The sequence below is a fragment of the Callorhinchus milii genome, unplaced genomic scaffold (assembly GCF_018977255.1).
Source record: "Callorhinchus milii isolate IMCB2004 unplaced genomic scaffold, IMCB_Cmil_1.0 Scaffold3, whole genome shotgun sequence".
Taxonomy (NCBI): domain Eukaryota; kingdom Metazoa; phylum Chordata; class Chondrichthyes; order Chimaeriformes; family Callorhinchidae; genus Callorhinchus; species Callorhinchus milii.
In genome coordinates, this window is record NW_024704744.1 from 48,660,704 (window position 1) to 48,680,974 (window position 20,271).

The following is a 20,271-nucleotide window of genomic DNA, read 5'->3' on the forward strand; positions in this document are numbered from 1 at the left end:
TGGGGGCTATCCAGCGCCTAGAGGCAGTACAGAAGAGAGCAATGAAGATGATCTTCAATGTTAGAAGAATCAGCTATGAGCAATGATAAGACAGGCTAGTGCTGTTCAGCCTTGTTGATAGATATCTCAGGATGGACCTGATAAAGAAATACACAATCTAAATGGTATTGAGAAAGTAAACTCAGAAAAATACAGTGTGATCAGGCATGTTTCTGCAAACAGACTGTGAAACTACCTGAGCGAGTAGTTAAATGGACTGGAACAAGTTTCCAGGAGGGTTGATCAAAGGCAATTCATTTAAGAAATACCTTCATGCTATGATGGGAAGATGGCCAGGTGGATATTCTGGAAAAATAAGATCCAAAAGAACAACACATTACATTTCTATAGCACCTTTCATATCGGGAGGACGCCCCAAAGCCTTGGAAACAAAAGAGCCAAAGGACCTTCTTTACCATAACCTCTCTTGTGATGCACCTACAAGTTACATGCCTGCTTGGAGAACAGGCTAACTGGTCTGAATGGCCTCCTTCTGCTCCTAGGTCACAATATAAATTGAGAAATGGCTGCAGAGCAGCTCTACTGAACCACTAGGCTGGCCCATGAGATGCCCATGCTCAATCTCAGTTTGGCTTGGATACTCTTAAGCATGGTGATGGGTTCCCGCATGCGTCAGCTCCAAAAATACAACGCTGTCGGGGCGAATTGACGTGTAACATGAATGTTATTTTATTCTGGGCCTGACAACTTCTCACTTTGCAACTCGCTAAAATCTCGTGCTGCACTTGTCTTTTGTTGTTCCACCAATACTTAAAGGGAGGTCCACAATTTTTATTTTCATAAGATCCTTCTAGAATACTCAGCCTATTGGCCGCCCATCAAAGCATCAAACTATTTTAAAATAAGTCCAGTATCCTGGCCTATGCCACCTTCCTGGCTACCTGTTCCAGGCATTAATTACCCTCTCATTTATACTGTGCTATAACCTAGTGGCACACAATGCACCAAAAGCCTACTCAACACTTCCACACAGAGCAAAACCCTGCTGAACACAACCACTGTATGAGGCAATGGAAGCTTAGCAAAGTTATAAACAGCTCTTGCTAATTTGGCAGCTGAAATAACATTGAAAGACAATAAAGTATCCAGAGGTAAATGGAATCCCAGGAGCTTGTACAGCATCAAGCTTGCCAGTGACAAAGATTATATAAAAAAGTCTTCATCCTCAGCTAGAATACTCAAAACTGTTTACATTTACAATTGGAACCAAAAAATATATCTTTTAAAAAAAGCAAATTAGGACAGTGTTAATGAGCAAATCTCAAAGCACCACTGTATAATTTACTTATGATTATTCAAATAAAATCACTTGAGTATTATCTCCATTGAAAGGTTGTAAATTTTGACTGTTTAATATTCATCATTCAGATTCTTTAAATACATCCTTTAATATGTGATCAGTGGTACCTTGTGATGCTGAGGCCCATAGCGTTTGAACTATAAACAAGAACAAAAATGAATGCACAGTATAATGAGCAGGATTATTTTGTTTTCTATAGATGTTTTTTGACACAAAACTTTATTTATATGGACCTCTACACATTTCAATGCAAGAATTTAACACTCGTGCAATGGTGGGGGGAGAAAGAATACAGCACTATAAATAGTCCCCACAAAATAATTACATTTTAACATTGTAAGTACCCAAGAGGTTAAAAGCCTAGAGTCCTTCAGGTGACAGACAGTGTGTTCAGGCATGTTTCTGCAAACAGACTGTGAAACTACCTCAATTTAATTACAATTAGATGAAGCGTTCTGACTGCCCTGATGCAGAGCTGAGTAATCGTTTTAGCTCTGACAGCTCGAAGATGCACTACATCACTGGGACTATGCTACTCACCAAAACCAGCCTTTATTCCACTCTGGGGCCGAGTGCCCTCAGCATCTCTCGCGGAATTTCTGCTGCTCTACCCATTTTACCTGTAGTGATAAACAAGAGCAAAAGATTAAAAGGTGAATACTGTATTAATAAAGGGTCACTTAACAGAACATTTCCCTGGTGCCTGAACATGCCTGGTAAAGTGATATAAAAGACAATGCTCAGTCTTGTGTGAGGTGACTTAACATTGCTTCCATGTTGATGGCATCAGGACCACTTGAGCAATCTACCATAGCATTTTATAGAAATTGAAACTATTGGTGGGGAACCCAGTTGTGAAAATACTTGCCCTGAATTAATAATAATCCTTGCATTTGTGAAGCGCCTTTAACATCGGGTGGACTTTTCAAAGTGCTTCACAGGATTTTACTGTAAAGTGAAGTGACTGTGTGTTTTGTAGATGAAAACAACAGCCAATTTGCAAACAGCAATGTCCCACTAACAGCTATGAAAGGAATGACAAATCCCCTTATTCATGGGATTGTTGGCCAGGACATCGGAACAAACCTTGTTCTTGTTTCAAGTAGTGCCAAAGGAACTTTAACTTCCTCCTAAGCAGGCAGATGGAACCTCAGTTTCACACTTTATCCGAAGGACGGCACCTTTCACAATTCAGCACTCCCCAACACTGCACTGGAGTGTCAGTCTAGACTAAATGAGTTCAAAGTCCCAATGTGAGGTTTGAACCCCCAACCTTCTGACTCAGAGGTGAGAGTGCAACCAACTGAGCCAGGCTGAATTATAATACATACAGGACAAAAAATTCTAATAATGCTATTTCAGTGTTTTGTTTGGCATTTTACTGAAAGGCCAAGAGTTTTTCAATGTCAAAACTAATGACTGAGCTGCAAGACATATTGTGGGACAAGTCATTTTTAAGTTTTTCTATTTAAGCTCCGTGACATTAAATCTCACCAAGACCATAGAAAGAGACACCAGACTTCTTAATACCACACAGCATTTTAGTGACTCCTTTATTGAAAGAATGAATCTTCCTTAGCATAAATATTCTCTGCAAATCTTATAGAGTTTCAAATGATAGAGATTCTGAGTTAAATAATGCATGAAAGATAAATAGATAGAAGTGAAAGGAAGAAAAAAAATCTGGAAGTGTTAAATGCAGTTGGTGTTTGCTACTTTTAATAGCTGAGAGATAATAGGTGTCAGCCTGGCTAAGTTAGTAGCACTCTAGACTCTGACATGAAAGGCACTACATCAATGTAAAATTGTTGTTATGGTTAACTTGTGAGCTCAAGCCCCACATCAGGACTTTGAGCTCATAATCTAGACCGACACTCTAATGCAGCCCTACACTGACTGAGGTGTCGTCCTTCAGATGAGGAATTAAACCAAGGTCCCACATGCCTGTTCAGGTGGATGTTAAAGATCCCACAACAAGAATTATTTATTTATAAATGATTATTCTGCTAAAGTTATTTTAATTCGGCAACAACTTCCATTAAGATAACATCAATAATATAAACAGATATCTCAAAACATGTGAGAATGGGACACTAAAGAAGACATAAGATAAATTTTGGGATGACTGCCTATGCACATTCTGAGAGGTGAGTTTATAAGAGACCTGAAAGCAGGGAGCGAAGTGATTTCGGATGAGAGCTCCAGCTGATAGGTGGCTGAAGGCTCAGTCACCAATAGTAGAGATAATGGGAGATGAGGAGCAAATAATATTATAATAACAATAATCCTTGCATTTAATATAGCACCTTATCAGGTCATCGAAACATCTCAAAGCACTTCACAGGATTTTCAATATAAGTTGCATTGACTATAGGCAATAGCCAAAAGTGACAACCAATTTGCACATAACAATGTCCTACAATAAGTGATTGATCAACTTTATTTGTAGAGTCCTGTAGTGTATTGGTTAGAGCACTCACGAGTGAACCTGGGTTCATTTCCTGGGCAAGGCGAAACATTAGACAAGTTTCCTTACTCCACACCCCTCTGCTTACCTAGCAGTGAGTAGGAACCCAGTTGTTAGTCAATTGGCAAATCGATTCTCTGGGAGTAATAATCCCTTCACAAAATAAATAAAATAATAATAATTTGGTCATGCAATCCATGACTGTTTGTGGGACGCAGCTGTGCACAAATGGCTGCCGCTGTTTACCGACAGTATATACAGCCAATTCACTTTACACTATTTACTGTGCTCCGGGACACTATCTACATGAAGGGCACTATATAAATGCAAGTTGCCGTACTGCGAAGCACTTTGAGACATCCTCTCGTTAAAAACGTCCTCTCATTAAATCAAATGCAAGGATTGTTATTATTGTTATTATTATTGGCCGGAACACTGGGAGAAAGTCCTTTCTCTTTTTCAAATAGTGACATGAGCATAGTCAGTCAAAGAACAGAAAGCATAAGATGGGACAGCAGGCTGGAGAAGATTACACAGACAGGTTGGAGCAAAGCCTTAATTGCATTTCACAAAAAATAAAATAAATAATACAATAATAATCCTTGCATTTGATATATGAGATGTCTCAAAGCGCTTCACAGAATATACTGTAAAGTGAATTGAACGTATATTTTGTGGGCAAAACGCAGCAGCCAATTGCGCACAGCAGTGTCCCACAAAATGAGGATATTGAAATCAATTTGGGTACTGAATGCCAACAGGGTAAGGAATGGAGTGGAACTTGGCAAGAATGGGGGTGATCAGAATACATACAAGGTCAACTTGAAAGACTGTATGTGAAAGCTCAAAACAAGTAATGTTGAACTGGATTACAGAATCAAGCATGGATGATGTCTATTTCCACTCCCACCCCCCCCGCAAAAAAAAGGGGTGAGAAGGTAGAGAGAGAGACTAACAACAACAACTTGCATTTGTATAGCACCCCGCATGCAGGGTAGCATCCCAGAGTGCTTAATGATAACTTATTAACAATAATCATGTCACAAGCAAGTGATCTAATGTAGCTTCTGTGGCATTTATTACCCCACTGGATTGAATATTTGTGAAACAATGCTTTACTAAAATGAATTTCAGAATATTACAGAATAAAAACCCCCCTTCAAATAAGTAGTCAACCAATAATTCAAAATAAATATATTTCAAAATAAGGTTAAAGTACAATTAACCAGAGATTCTTTAGCGTTTTGCAGTTTTGTTTGTTCCAATGCTCCCAATGGCAGAAGTGCCTGGACCACATTACCAAGCCTGACAGTGAGAGGGAGGTGAATTAACATCAGCAGATAAATCATTAACTAATCCTGTCATTTCAATTCTAAGAACGCTGTTCCTGAATATTTGGTCAGCTTATTTTCAATTGTGCCATTGTTCACAATCTCCTTTTTCTCCCTTTCTGCCAGTCCTTCAAACACAGATTGAAATGCTTACTGCTGGGACTCTCTTCTCACTCCAAGATGCAAGTATTGTAACTCGTGGAATGACTCCACCAACCCAGACTAGTAGATATAAAATCAGTAAATGGAACATGGGATTAAATAGCAACAATAATTCTTGCATTTGATATAGCACCTTATCACGTCTTCGAGACATGTTTTGCATTTAAGAGTTATTCAGCCTGTCTCTGAGTCAGAAGGTTATGGGTTCAAGCCAATATGGGTGCCCCAATTCAGTCCGAGGGATGTGCTACATTGTTAATGGTGCCACCTATCAGTTGAGGTGTTAAACCAAGAAGCCATCTGTCTGTTCAGGTGAACATTAAAAATCCTATTGTACTATATAAAAATAAATAGGAATTTATTGACTAACAATCCCCCTCACTTCCTAGTTGCTTGTGGGACATTGCTGTATGCAAAACTGGCTCCTGCACTGACCAAGAAAATACATATTCACTAGATTCTACAGTATATCTGAAGAGCTTTGAGACGCCCTCTCAATGTGAAAAGGTGCTAAATCTAATGTAAGCATTATTATTATCAAGAATAAAAGTCTCCAGGTGAGAGACATTAGTCAAGGTACTTAACCACAAAGCATTCCTCCTTTTAGGAGATAATACTTTTGCTTCAATTTGAATAATGGTTCTCACCTGGAACCTATCTGGTACTACACGAATGGAATAAATCAACAAGAAAGAACATCTTTGTTAACATCAGCTGAACTGGGGTCCAATTTGCTCTTCTTTCAGTGAATATTTGTGCTCTTCAAGTTGAAGGAACACTTTCCCAATACAAACGCACTCCACTCCACATTCCTTCAGTAACAAGCTCAATGCTTTATAACAGGTGAAGGCTCACAGTGACTCTTGCTGGTAAAGGAAATGCATCATGTCCACCACTCTGCTCCACTCCAACACATCTAGTGGCAGATTGTATCAGAGAACCATTGAAGCTGTTCTACTGACAGCATTGCCCAATGAAACCAAAGAAGAACAGGCTGGCTAGAGATATAGCCTGGGTCAAACATTGTAATTTACATCATTGATATTTAGTACCTAATTTTGATTTTAATTTAGTACCTAACCTCAATGTGCCTTAACCCAATCTTAGACTGAATCAATTGTTTCACTTCTCACATGCTCAATGTCCTTACTGGCTACACCACTTGGAAGACCTCCCTACTCAATATTATTTAAAAGCGCAATGTCACGGTTCCATCTCAAAATATTGAAGGAAGTTCCTGGCAGATCCACAGTTCTCCAGGGCACTGCTGGTGATAGTCCAGCCAGCCTACTCATCGGCAGGACTTGCAGGGGTAAATCAGTCGCTTTGAGCAGGGACTCTTCCCACTCAACTCCCGTTTACCCTGTAAGTCAAAGCCTTAATGGGTGGGGTGGTCCTAGTGAGATAAGCAGAATGAAATCTTGCCATTAGGATCCCCAAGCCTTGGTTCTTGTCAACCTAAGCCTAATACTCTCTGGTATTAGGTAAGCAGGATTGTGGAGTCCTGTAGCTCAGTGGTTAGAGCACTCACCTCCCAAGCGAGAGACCTGGATTCAATTCCCGGCACGGCGAAACCTTGGGCAAGTTTCCTTACTCCACACACCTGATAATAATCCCTCAAGAAAACAAAAACAAATACAAAATTGGTCATTTCAATCCATGATTGTTTGTGGGACACTTTGTGCGCAGTTGGCTGCCACGTTTCGCCCACAACTATACAGTCAATTCACTTTACAGTATAATCTGTGAAGTGCTTTGAGACGTCTAGAAGACGTGAAAAGCGCTATATCAAATGAAAGAGAGTGCACATTTCATTCCAATACATGTGAATTTCCACATGTAGGGGGAATGCATGGAACTCACAGTCTGGTTTAGATACTCTTAAGCACGGTGATGGATTTTCTATGTGTCAGACACTCGGCTGACCAAAATAAATCTCAGAAAGGGAAACAACTCTGAACTGCCCATCAATTTTCATCACGACAGTGACATGCTCAGCCAAAGGGATGACATTTTCTGACTTCAATTGCATTCTCATGTTATGGATTGATGAACTCAGGGAAATGTTCATGTGACAATTTTATTTTATTGACAATGATTTCCCCTTTAAAAGAAAAAGTCTAACTGCTTTTCCATATCGGGTACAGACATTCTGAGATACATAACAGTGGAAGTTTTGAGATACTTTATAACTTGCATTTATATGGCATCTTCCATATAAAGGAGCTTAACAAAGATAACAGTGCATACCAAGCAGGGAGCTAAGAATGTAAAGCTGTTGAGTAAAGAGATTGTTATTCAGGAGGTGTTTGAAAACAGCAGCAGCAAGGTCAAGTGGTTTTGGAACAGGAGTGTAAATGTGACATGTGATGTGATGATTATCCCTGGCGATAATATCACATTGTCTCAGTCGAAGCCCGCAATTTGCAATCTTAACCAGGTTTCTGCAGTTCTTTGAAAAGAGTTGGCTTACAAATTAAGCCTGAATTAAAGGAAATTCCACAAATTCGGTGCAATCCTAAATGTTAAGACAAATGGTCTTACAGGCTAAAACAAGGTGGAATTTCAGGCCTTTGATACCTGGCTGCCAATGCACACCCAACTCCTGCAAAATAATTAGGTTCCATGTCACCCACTGTGGGCAGTTGAGCCAGCTTCCACAGCCATTTATGTTTACTCAGCTTTAACCAACCTCCTGCCCAAGACCATAGATCCAATAAATCTACTGTATTTGTAAAGAGAAAAATCTTTCTTCCCAATGCCCTTGCTAAAAACATGCCATCTTATTTATTTATTCACCTCTGGCCATTTGTCAGAATTTGGTGGTGAAAATGGCTGCTGCATCATGACTTTTGACAGAAATTATCTGAGAAAAGCTTTCAAATCTTATAATGTGATAAAATATATACAAATATAAGTTTGTTCTTTCTTTCTTTCTTTCTTTGAACAGTGCATTCTAATCATTTCACATCATTTCAAGAGAACTTTAATGTCGACTAAAAACAGGCAAAGGTGAGATTTGCTACCAATTGAACAAAAATGATACTTATGCAATACGACGTAGCACATTTAGAATCAAATCCATATCGGGAAAGACCTCAGCCCCAAATGAAGTCTTCCAGTAAGCAACAAAGAAGCAAAACACCACAGCTAATGTGGGGAACAGAATTGTCACGTCACAAGCTGGGTTTCTCCACAGCGCTTGAGTGGAGGCCTTACTGTTACACTGAATTTAGCTGCAAGGATTCACTTGCCGATTGAAACTAACAAGCTAGATTTTTTTTTAGAAATCCTTGCAAAAATGTTTTTGAATTTTCTTTATAAATGAATAAGGGAAGTTGTTACGAGGGTACTGTATGAAAGCAGACATGGTTTGTAATTTGAAATCCACTTGGCATGGCCTATTATTACTCGTTGGTTAAGCACAGTGGAAATCAAGCTTCTGTGTGCCGCTGTTTTTGCTGGCTGAGCGATTGTTGTTCTTTGCAATTAGTTGAGCTCAAAATTGCATGGAACAGGTGTAAGCGAGCTCACGGTGCTGCTCTTGGAGCTGCTGGCTATGTTACTAACATTCACTTCAGTTAATAACATTACCATTTAGAGTAGATGACTCCGCCAAATTTTGTTTTCGTCTGATCTCAATAGGGCTACAAACGGGCCTCTTTCTTCCAAATGTGTAAGGGCACATAAATAGGGCTAAGGGGTTGCATCAATCTCCTATTCTTGGTCCAGCATCTATCGAAAACAAAAGCTGCCTTCAGAAACCTTGAAAAGCATTTCAGCCACTGTTAGTTCAAAGCAAGAGACTCACTCTCCATCTACATAACACTCAAGAAGAGCAGCACTTGGAACAAAGATAGAAAATTGAGGATTTCTTTTATCTGGCTACAATATCGCAATAAACAAAATATCCACATTCTGATGGCGCTTTTTGAAAGCACATTTTCCTTTTATATGAGGATGAAAAGGGAAGGTTTTCTAGGTCACAGGCTGTGGGGGGAAAGGGAGCTAATGTCTCCTTGTGCTTTGATGTTACAAGTACTTCTTCATTATCTGAGTATTGGAGCTGTAAATTAAGCCACTGGTAAACCGATCTACCATTTATCTTACAGCTAATGCTTCACCATGGGTGGGATCATTCTTATTTTAAAGGGGATTCTTTCGATGTGCTTGGATATTTTACACATATGCGGATACATCTAGAATCCAAGCTTTTAAAATAGAAAGAAGTAATGTCATGAGACAAAACAGCACAGGACTGAGACACATACACCTGCCTCTCTACTGTCTTCCCACTACAGATTGAAGAAATCAACACTCACAATAGTTCAGCAACAAATCCTTTCTTTTTAGACCACCCACATTTTACGCTGAACTCGACCCCCAATTATGCTATTCATTTTGTGTGTCCAGATATTTAACAGTTTGCTTTTGTAAAATGTCTCTGTAAATGCTATTATTGTGAGTGAGTGGTAAGTAATTTGTCAGTTATTTGAAGCAGCAATGATATAGTAACAATATCATACATTTACCATTACTGTTATCCACAAATTGACCATTAAAAGAGAACCTGTTCACACAATAGCACAAGGCCGCACCTTGACTATTGTGTACTCAGTTCTGGTCGGCACAACATAAGTGGCTGCCCAGGCCTGAGAGGCAGTGCAGACAAGTGCATTAAGAATGATCCCTAATGTTAGAGGAACAATTAGTTAAGCTGGTGTCCTTCAGCCTTGAAAAGAATCTCCTCAGAGAGGACCTTACAGAGAGTTACAAGATGTTAAATAGGAATGAGAAACAAAACCCAGAACAATACTTTTGAATATGCCCACACAGGGGGCACAGCTTTAGGGTTCTGGAGAGAAATTTGAGGACAGACATTAGGAAATATTTCTTTGCACAGAGAGTAAGTTTATAAATTAAGAATTAAGCAAAATTCTCAGATTTTGACCTTGAATGGAGTTTTCAAGGTCCATTGAATTAGTCAGTAACCTGGTGACAAGAGAGAGGTAGGCAATGGCAGGAATTGCATTGGTCCAGTGGTGCAGCAACTGTTTCCTTTTCTAATGCCACTTCAGCCGAGCTAACATCTATCCTGTGGGAACAGTCTAAATACTGTAAATCATCATCCACTATTGAATTCAGCACACCAAATATTCCCAATCCTTTGAATTGTTTTTTTAAAAAAAGTAAACCAGAATAAGTGTCCCAATGAAAGCTCCACTTTAACCCTGACCCCAATAAAACAAACAGGAATTGCATGTGGTTAGCACAACCAAAGCTGTGGCAAGTGGGTTGAGTGAAACAGTAACCAATGAAAAGTATTACTCTTGGGACAATCTATTAATATCTGCAGTGGAACTCAAACAGATAAACAGTTTCAGGATTTCAATCTTGCAGTCTAAAATCTGCATTTTTACATAATGCATGAATGACTGGGAATTAATGCATCAACGTATTCTTTCAAAATAAAATACGACCACTGCTTTAGTCTTCAGCAGTGAAATTCAAAGCAGACTGGGTCTAAGGCAGTAAAAAACTTCCCAAGTTCTATAAAAGTTTCAAACGTTTGCAGCAGTAAATCATAAACTGTTTACCTTGCAGAGTCCTTTTGGCATAACCATATCTTCATCTGCACAGTGGTCATAGAACACACCAGAAGCAGGAGTAAATGAGTCAACTGCCCATCTATTGTAACCATCTATGGTGAGAAATTCCACCGAGGTCTAGATTTACTACATTTAAGTACACCTGGGCTCTACCCTGCATGAAGGGCACTATATAAATAATGCAAGTTGTTGTTGTTGCTGTTGTATTTAGATTGCATTTAGCGAATCAAGAATTTGGCATTGTAGAGTTCAATCTAAACTTTGAAGTCAGTATCCAATAGTTCCTAAAAAGAACTTATAGAAAAGCAGCTTCATAATCAAGGCTATATTTAAGAGCTTGCCAAATTCTGGACACTTGAAAATGTTACATTAATAGACTGAATCTAGACTTAAGATAACACTTCTCCCATATTTTTTCCAACAAGTTTCTTTCAATGGATCTATTTCCAGATCTAATTATTCTTAATACTTTTAGCCAATGGAAACTTCCCCAGCTCTTTTTTTTAATCCTTTTATAGTTGGGACTTTAAGGACACAGTTTAGACTGAGATTCCAGTGCCATGCTGGGGGAGTGCTGCACTCCCATTAGTGCCATCCTTCAGATCAGGTCTGATCTGCCTGTTCAGGTGGGTGTTAAAATTGTATTAAAGATCTACTGAAAAAGAGAAGGGAGTTTTTCCCAGTGTTCTGGCCAACAATCCCCCAGATAAAATTGATCATTCACTTCATGGCCGTTTGTGGGATATTGCTGTGGACAAATTGACTGCCATGTTCACCTGCAAATATTCACTCACTACAAGTGTAGTGAATTATAATGTTTAATTAGAGTAATTCCCGTGAAGCGCTTTGAGACATTGACAATCTGATATGGAGCAAATGTAAGGATTATTATTATTTATTATTAGTTTCATCAGGAAGACTGGAAGATTTTCTCCCCTTCCTAACCTGCTTTATTTTGCATAGTGAAATCTTTTCAGGATGTTTTCCTTTCTGTGCCTGTACAGCTTGAACATGACCTAGAAACAGAGCACAGAAACCTGACACCTAACCATTTCACCTGTCGCTTTCTACTCACTCATTTCACAACTAAAGCTACGTTTGTGAAAGTGAAAGGTTAAATTGCAGCAATATTCCTTTTAAGAGATATGCTTATATTGTACTGGAATTTTTTTTCTTTATCACTAATTATCTTTCTCCCCTCCATTATCGATGCCATTTGACACAGGTACCTTGAACAAATCATAACTTATTAACTTATGAGTCATTGCAGGGAATACTATCAGGTTGTTTGACTATGGGGCGATGGTGGAATCACAATGAGCTGCATCAAGTCTTGACCCAATGTCCAAAAACACACATTTCCAGTACATAATACTGATGAATGGGAGTAGGAATCCTGCACTTTACTTTTAGATGCATTGAGACGGTAGAACAAGAGGACACAGATTTATCATACAGGGCAAAAGGAAGTTTTAGAACAGCCACCAGGAAATATTTCTTTACCCAGAGGATAATTAACAACTGGAGCAGATTACCAGAAGAGATGTTGGACTCATTTACAAAACAGTTTGATGCTGCAATGGGAGAATGGTAGCTACCCTATCGAATACCTTTACTATTTTTAAAAATCCTGGAAAGATGTGATCAGATGGGCTAAAAACAGACCAGAGATTGAACTTGCAACTTTTCATTCTGTGTAGCTCAGTTTTTTACTGGATAAATTCCGTGAGCCACTAATATACTGAACCATCGGAGGAGCTTGTTTATAAAAGGAATAAAATTGTGTGTTTTAAATAGGGTATGGAACTTTATTGTCTCAGAGTTTCAGGTATTTGAACAAGATCCTCCAAGTACAGATGTGGTCAATTAAATCGGTACCAATTAGTTTCATGGGTACTCGTGAAATAGCTGAAGTATGAAGCTCTCTGTGATAAGGTATCAGTGTCTGATTCAGTCGATGTGATACAGTCACCTGATGATTCTATGGTTGGAGTTTCAAGAAAGAGGAAAATGCCATCTATATTTTAAAATATTGATAGCGGAAAATATATACTATTAATAACATATTTGTTCTGAAAAAAATAGTCACTCTAATGCAGTGCTGGACGTGCTATTGTTTGGATGAAATGTTAAACTGAGGCCCCATCTGCCTGTTCGGATGGAGGATAAAGTTCCCATGGCACTATTTGAAAAGAAAAGGAAGTTTCTCCCAATCTCCTGGCTAGCAATCTCTCAAGTAAAATTGGTCACTTACTCCATGGTTATTTGTAGGTGCTGGACGTTACCTGACATCTTTAGACCTTACCCCCAGTATGAGACAACACGTGCAGGAGAGGAGAGGAAAAGTATAATATTAATAATTCTTGCATTTGATATAGAGCTTTTCACATTTTCTAGATGTCTCAAAGTGCTTCAGAGAATACAATGTAAAATGAATTGACTGTATATTTTGTGGGCAAAGCGAGGCAGCCAATTGTGCGCAGCAGTGACCCACAAACAGTCATGGATTGAAGTATATATTGCTTGTGTGCCTAACTCTAAGAAACAATAAGAATCTGTCAGAGGGCCAGATCTGCCCTGGGGTAGAGTATTAGAGCAACATGGATTAACAAGTTCTTTAAACACACTGCAATGCTTAGTTCAGTGACAGAAATACCCCTTCAGGAACCTGTCACCTGTCATTCCTTAGCATTCGAGACTGTAAAGTAAACACAACCTTACACAGTGGTTTAATTTACAATATTCAGAAACAGGATTCGATATGCTGATTCAGAATTCTATCAGTGCTATTGAAAAACATTTAATTTGTGATGCCACAAAATGCTATATGATTTCCGAAAATCAGCAAAGTGCGAAGAAAGCTCAGAAAGCAAAACATCCAGAGGCTTTCGATATTCTCAACTGGAAATTGGAATCAGCAATTCCAATCCAAAGAGGATCCATGTACCGATATTTGTCATTGTAACTTTTAGAGAAAAGAGTTTGTGAAACACTAAGTAAACTTAAAGTCAGTCTGAACCAGAGCTTACCTGTGAGAGCCTGTGTAAAGGAAGATGTTATGTCACATGTTACAACAACAACAACAACAACAAGATTCCATTTATAAAGCGCCTTTCACGTCAGTAGGACGTCCCAAGGCGCTGCACAGTTGGGTCATGACCCGAGCAGGGGGGAAATGGTCAGGGTGAGGGGAGGGAAGGGAGGGAGCGAGGAGGGGGGAAATGGTCAGGGTAAGGGGAGGGAAGGGAGCGAGCGAGGAGGGGGAAGAGAGTCGAGAGGGGAGCTGAAGGCTCGGTCAAAGAGAAAGGTTTTGAGACCGGCCTTGAAGGAGGAAAGGGAGGAAGCAAGGCGAAGGCACTGGGGGATAGAGTTCCAGAGCCTGGGGGCTGAGAGGCTGAAGGCCCGACCACCGATGGTAGGGCGGTTGGGGCGGGGGACGTGGAGCAGACCAGAGCCAGAGGAACGGAGGGTACGGGCAGGTAGGTAGGGGGATAGTAGGTCGGAGAGGTAGGAGGGAGCAAGGCCGTGAATGGCCTTGTAGGTGAGGATGAGGATCTTGAAATCAAATCTAGAGCACTGAAACAGGCCATTCAGCCTAATAAGTCTGTGCCAGTGTTTATACTAGCATATGCGCCTGCACCCATCCTAATCCCCTTCTGTAACCTCACCCTCTGCTCTATTCTCATCTCCTTCTGTGGACCCAAACCCAGCCTTACTCTGAAACAAAAACAGAAGTCACTGGGAACACTCAGCAGGTCAGGCAGCGTCTATGGAGAAAGGAAAGTGAGTCAACGTTCTGACGAAGTTCTGACGAAGGGTCATGGACCCGAAACGTTGACTCATGTTCCTTTCTCCATAGATGCTGCCTGACCTCCTGAATGTTCCCAGTGACTTTTGTTGTTGTTTCAGATTTCCAGCATCTGCTGTATTTTGCATTTTGTCCAGCCTTACTCTAGTGCGCAGGCTATCTTAGATTTAAATTGGAGTCAATTAAATCAACAAATATAGGCATTCTACCAACCTGAGCTTTCTTTAGGTTATGCTAATAGCACCTCAAATGTCTCAGTGGTGTGGTGGAAGTTAAGAACATCCAAGGACTGTGCTGAGTTTACTGATCTCAGTAGGGGTTGTAAGAGGAATGGCACTACATGGCAAAAGGAGGGGAAGATAATCTGCCAGGACTCCCACTCCTGATCGCTATTTGCTGAGACCTGTAGAAAAGCACAAAGTGGATATGGGGTGAGGACTTGATCAGGATCAGTCATTAATTTCTCCTGGATTGAATGCTCTGCTGATCTCACGGAACGGTCTCTATCATGAGGAATGGACACTTGGTTAAGGTTCTGAACTGCAGTAGATTCAATGGAACTGTATCCAGTATCAGTGAATTCATTCAAAAATGGTGAGCAAGCAAGATAATTGAAGAAATAAAAGGAACGTCATGCTGGAGACAATTCACACTGTCCAATTCACTAGAAAACAAAATAAAACCCAAACATCTTTATGCTTGCATTATCTTTCCCAATCTTTATCTTGCTCTGTAGGTGTAATTTAGATGTTCGCACTGGAGGAGGGAAGGCTCAGGGGGAATCTCATTAAAGTAATCAAGATCTAAAGGATAATAAAATGAACCAGCTTTTTTCCCCAAACAAAACCTCACAATAGCCCATAACCTAGCATAGACAGCATGATTCATGAGCTCAATGTAGCTGACCCATCTTCACAGATGTCACTATTGAGAATTAGCTTAGTGTTTAAATGATCCTAATATATTTACTATGGTCAAAGCAATTCACAAAGAGGGAATAATAATAATAAAATAATAATAATCATTGTATTTGATGTTTTATCATTAAAGGTTTCAATTCCGGTACTTTTTCAAAATCCCAGGTTTCTGGGATTTTAATGCCCCAAATCCCAGGATCTAGGGATCCCAAATCTTACCTCATCCAGGATGCCTGTGGTTGATTTCCACACCAGCAGGGTACCTCAGGGAGAGTGTCTCTCCATGGGGAGGGCACCTGGGAAGTTTAAACATCTGCCTGCTCCTGCCGCTCGTCCTCACGGCAATGTGTGGCTCACTTTCAGCGGAGCGGGAAGACCCACCCTCCCCTTCCACCCGGGTTTGGCCTTTATACAATCCCCAAAGCCCAGGATTCTCTTCAATGAATCCCAGGATTTGGGGAGCACCATAATCATAAGGGATCTAGGGATTGCAACTCCTATTTATTATGCTGTTGAGATGCCTCAAAGTACTTCACAGGACATACTGTAATAGTATGTGTGTTTTGTGGGTGAAACAGCCAATTTGCGCACAGAAATGTCCCACAAACAGCCATGAAGTCAATGACTAATGTTATTGGGGACTGTTGGCCAGGACACTCAGAGGAAACAATATGCTTAGAAGAAAGAAGGCAGTACAATATAATTAATCGACTGATGTCAGTTTTAGTACTCTCGCCTCAAGGGTCAAATGATTGCAGGTTTAAGCCCCACATCATGATTTTGCTGAAACTCCAGTTTATTGCTGGAAGAGCGCTGCCTCGTTGGAGGTGCCTACCTTTGTAAATCAGGATCCTATCCACCAATTATATACCATGATACCATTTGATCAACAGAAAATGTCTTGGCCTACAATCTCCCAGATTAATTGGTCATTCACTTTAGGACTATTAGTGGGATTTTACGGATGAAAATAGCTGTAATGTTTGTCCATAAAATCAATCACATGTGGATGGTTTTGAAGCATTTCATTGTAATAAGGTGCTATGAAAAATATGAGAGTGAGGGGAATACAAGGGTATGGGAGAGGGTAAGGAATGGTTGAAAACTCATGGGAAGTATAAACACCAGCTTGGACTGGTTGAGCTGAGTGGCCTGTTTCTGTGCTGTACACTCTTTGCAGAATTTTTTAGATCCAGGGAGTGGTGAAGATGTGGAATAGACAAATAACAAATGCAAGAAGCATTTTACTAGACTATCCATGGAAGCGGTGGAAGCGGAAGAAGCTGATTGAGAGGTATGAGCAATAGAATAACATTATATAGTGGAAACCATTAAGATCCATAAAATCTCAACCATAAAATCTAGATTGAGGCACGATAGTTGGGTTTTGGTGCACATGCCCACAGCCAACCTGTGTGTTCCCTTCACCCCATCTAGTTTCCACACTTAAAAACAGACTGGTTAACAGGTCATCGCTGACATAACTTCCTGTTCGCTCCATATATGCACAGCAGTAAGTGACTTCGGTAGCAGCCTAATGATCAAGAAGTTGGTAATTTTAGCACGAAAGCTGGCCATTGGAAGCAAGTAGGCCAGCTATGTGCATGCAGTGAATGAGGTCCATGGTGCCATCACATTATAATCAAATCTGTGCTATAAAAGGCATATTATAACTGGGGTTTACTGTATCTTACTTTGTGGTTGACAAGATGAACTACAAGAGTCATTCTGGCCCCGTTTATTCTTTTGTTTGTAAAAGATGTGATCTCTCAAGCAGTGCAATACCATTTTTTCTTGAGGGTAGTTTGACTGCTGTGAGCTGCCCCACATGATCACATTTGACACTGCTGCTGTCACTCTCCTGCAGTGTTGCATTTCTGTAAATTAATAGCATAGAGAGATTAATTGAACTGCAAAGCACATTGCTACAATATCTTAAAAAGGCTAAATTGTGTTCAATAACAACATAAATGTATGCAAGCATATTCCCGTGAGCCTAGTGGAGGCTATTATAAATTGCTCTGCTCCAGGACAATACTGAATCTTGCTTGTATATGTATTCCTTCCACCACTTTTGTATTGTACCTCATGAAGAGCAAAGAGAACGGTTTCTTTTGATCAGCCGGGTATCTGACACTTGCGAAAACCCATCACAATGCTTAAGAGTATCCAAATCAAACTGAGAATTCCATACATGCCATCTGTACATGGAAATTCCCATGTTTGGAATGGGATATTTACTCTCTCCCCAAAGGGATGCTTTCTACTTACCGAATTACAGATAAGGTGCAGGTTGGCAACAGCCAAGGCTTGGGGACCCCAAAGTGTGGCTTGGGGTACTGCTGATGTCTAACCAGCTCAAACTGCATAGCTTGCCACTGAAAGCACTGCTTGGTAAGCTTTCTACTGCTTCTCCAGTTAGGATCATCCTACCTTTTAGGGCTTTTGCTTGCAAAATTAACAGGAGCTGAGTGGGAAAAACTCTTGTCTCCAGGAACCAGTCTGTCCCGCTAAGTCCCACCGATAAGCCATGCTGACTGTGCTGTCATCAGCAATACCCTGGAGTCCTGCGGACCTGCCTAACTCAGGAACCAGACTACTGAGACCACCACAGAGGGTTGACTCAATTTCAACATTCCATTGCTAAGCATGCCACCTTGCAACCAGTTCAGCACCAAGGAGAACCTGTTTATCTTCCCTGCCCCTGTCCTCAAGAGGAGGTTACATTATACAATTGCTAAAAACCCTCATTTGGTAAAGTGAAAGTTCTGCCTCCTTCATTCCTTCCTTCCATTCCTCCCTCCGTGCATCCCAACAGAATCACTCATAGAGTCTTAAAGTGAAATAATGAATCCAACCAAACTAAGTGTGTAAAGAATAGCTGAAAGAGGAGTATTCACTCAAACTGCAGGGCACCCACATAAGGAAGCCAACCTTATCACTACCAAATCTCTTCTCTTATTTACCAGAATTAGTTTGTTACCAGACCTCATGAAAATATTTTTAAAAATCTTTAACATATACAGCACTTTTATAGAAAATTAGGAGTTTGTTTGAAAACATAAATAACTCGCTGAGGAGTGCATTATATATACTGTATATAAAAAACTGAAACTTGATATAATATTGAAGGCAGAATAACTGAAAATTACAGGCATGCCTAAAAATATATTGGATGATGGATGATGATAATGTCTTTGGTTATGGAAAGTTGATGTTAAAAAATATTGTCTGAGCCTGAGGGAGAGTGGAAGAAAATATTGCATTTTATGATGGCTTTAATTAGGTTTAAATCATGCAGGGGAAAGCATTTTAAGTTCTGCTTTATTGTGTTTGTTGAGGAAGATTTAAGACAGGCCTAAATAACTCTCAGATTAAGAGAAAATTAGTTCTGTGAAAGAACTCTGGGTTTGTTTTTTTCCTGCAGATCTCTCCCTGCTCACTGCTCTTCGAATTTAATTCGTTTCAGTAGTTCTCCCAGTAAATCATGTTTTTTTTCCTGCAGACATTAACCCTAGATGGAGCTGAAAGGACCCAGTGATTTGCACAATCCAAGAAATCAATCTTTTGTGTATTAATCGCAGTGGGAAAGGCTACCCGCAACACAAAAACCGTGGCAATCAAATTTGATTCCAGACTGTTCTGGATCTAGCAAAATGGGTAAAGGAAAAAACTGACACATTCTTAACAACCATTAGGACTTGTACCATTAGGTCTTGTGTTCCGGGATATTCACCCAATAAATAATCACTTTGTCTGCACTATCAATACTATAGTGCACTCAGTAATAACATAATATTTCTGTGTGCAAATTGTCTGCTGAGTCTGGCAACAAAATACAGTCACTCCAATTTACAGTAAATCCTGTGAAGCGCTTTGAGGTGTCCTCCTAATATGAAAGGCGCTATATCAAATGTAAGGATTATTATTATAATTACCATCATTATTCTTGATGATACCTACTACATTTGTCAAGCACTTTCAGATGTTCTGAAAAAAACATTAAAAAATCGCTTTATAAATTCAAGTTGTTGCTGCTGTTGTTTCTAAGATAAGTGAGCAAAATATACTGAGATGTTGCTTCTCTGCTGGTTGGTAAATTTACTGATTTCATGTTGAGCACATCATATTTGTCATAGGCTAGTAGATATATGGGCCCTCTTAATATGAGCTTACAAGAGGAAAAGTCCCAACTTGCAAGGATGGTAAATTTCCTGACCAGAATTTACAGTCAGTTGAAAAATCACTCCCTGGATTAACCATCAATCAGAGATGTTGGGAGGACATCTCAAAGTGCTTCACAGGATATGCTATCAAGTGTTGTGGCTACATATTTTGTAGGAAAACACAGCAGTGAAAGAGATATCTTTTTCATGGAAGGGAAAAAAGTGGGAGTTGGGTGTTGTCAGGGAGAGTGATGAAGTAATGGTCTGAGGTGGCTTTGTTGTTGATGGTAAGGTACGAGCCCCTGAGGCCCCGGGTAATCACTAGCTTCTGGGTCATCAGGTTGCCATTAATGTCACTTTCTCTGTGTTGTGTGCATACCCACTATGCACAAGAAGCCCAGGTAACATCACTTCCTGCATGCTGCGTAGACACACTATGTGGGAAGTGACA

General features: G+C 40.0%; 1 long non-coding RNA gene across 1 annotated transcript in view; it reads right to left on the reverse strand.

Annotated features, from left to right (window-relative positions):
• Positions 1–1,920: 1,920 nt before the first annotated feature.
• The window catches only part of LOC103178290, a 59,592-nt gene continuing 41,241 nt past the window's right edge, over positions 1,921–20,271 (reverse strand). Inside the window, exon 3 of the long non-coding RNA XR_487820.2 lies at positions 1,921–1,980. This is a non-coding gene — a long non-coding RNA (uncharacterized LOC103178290). The remainder of the gene's footprint in view (positions 1,981–20,271) is intronic.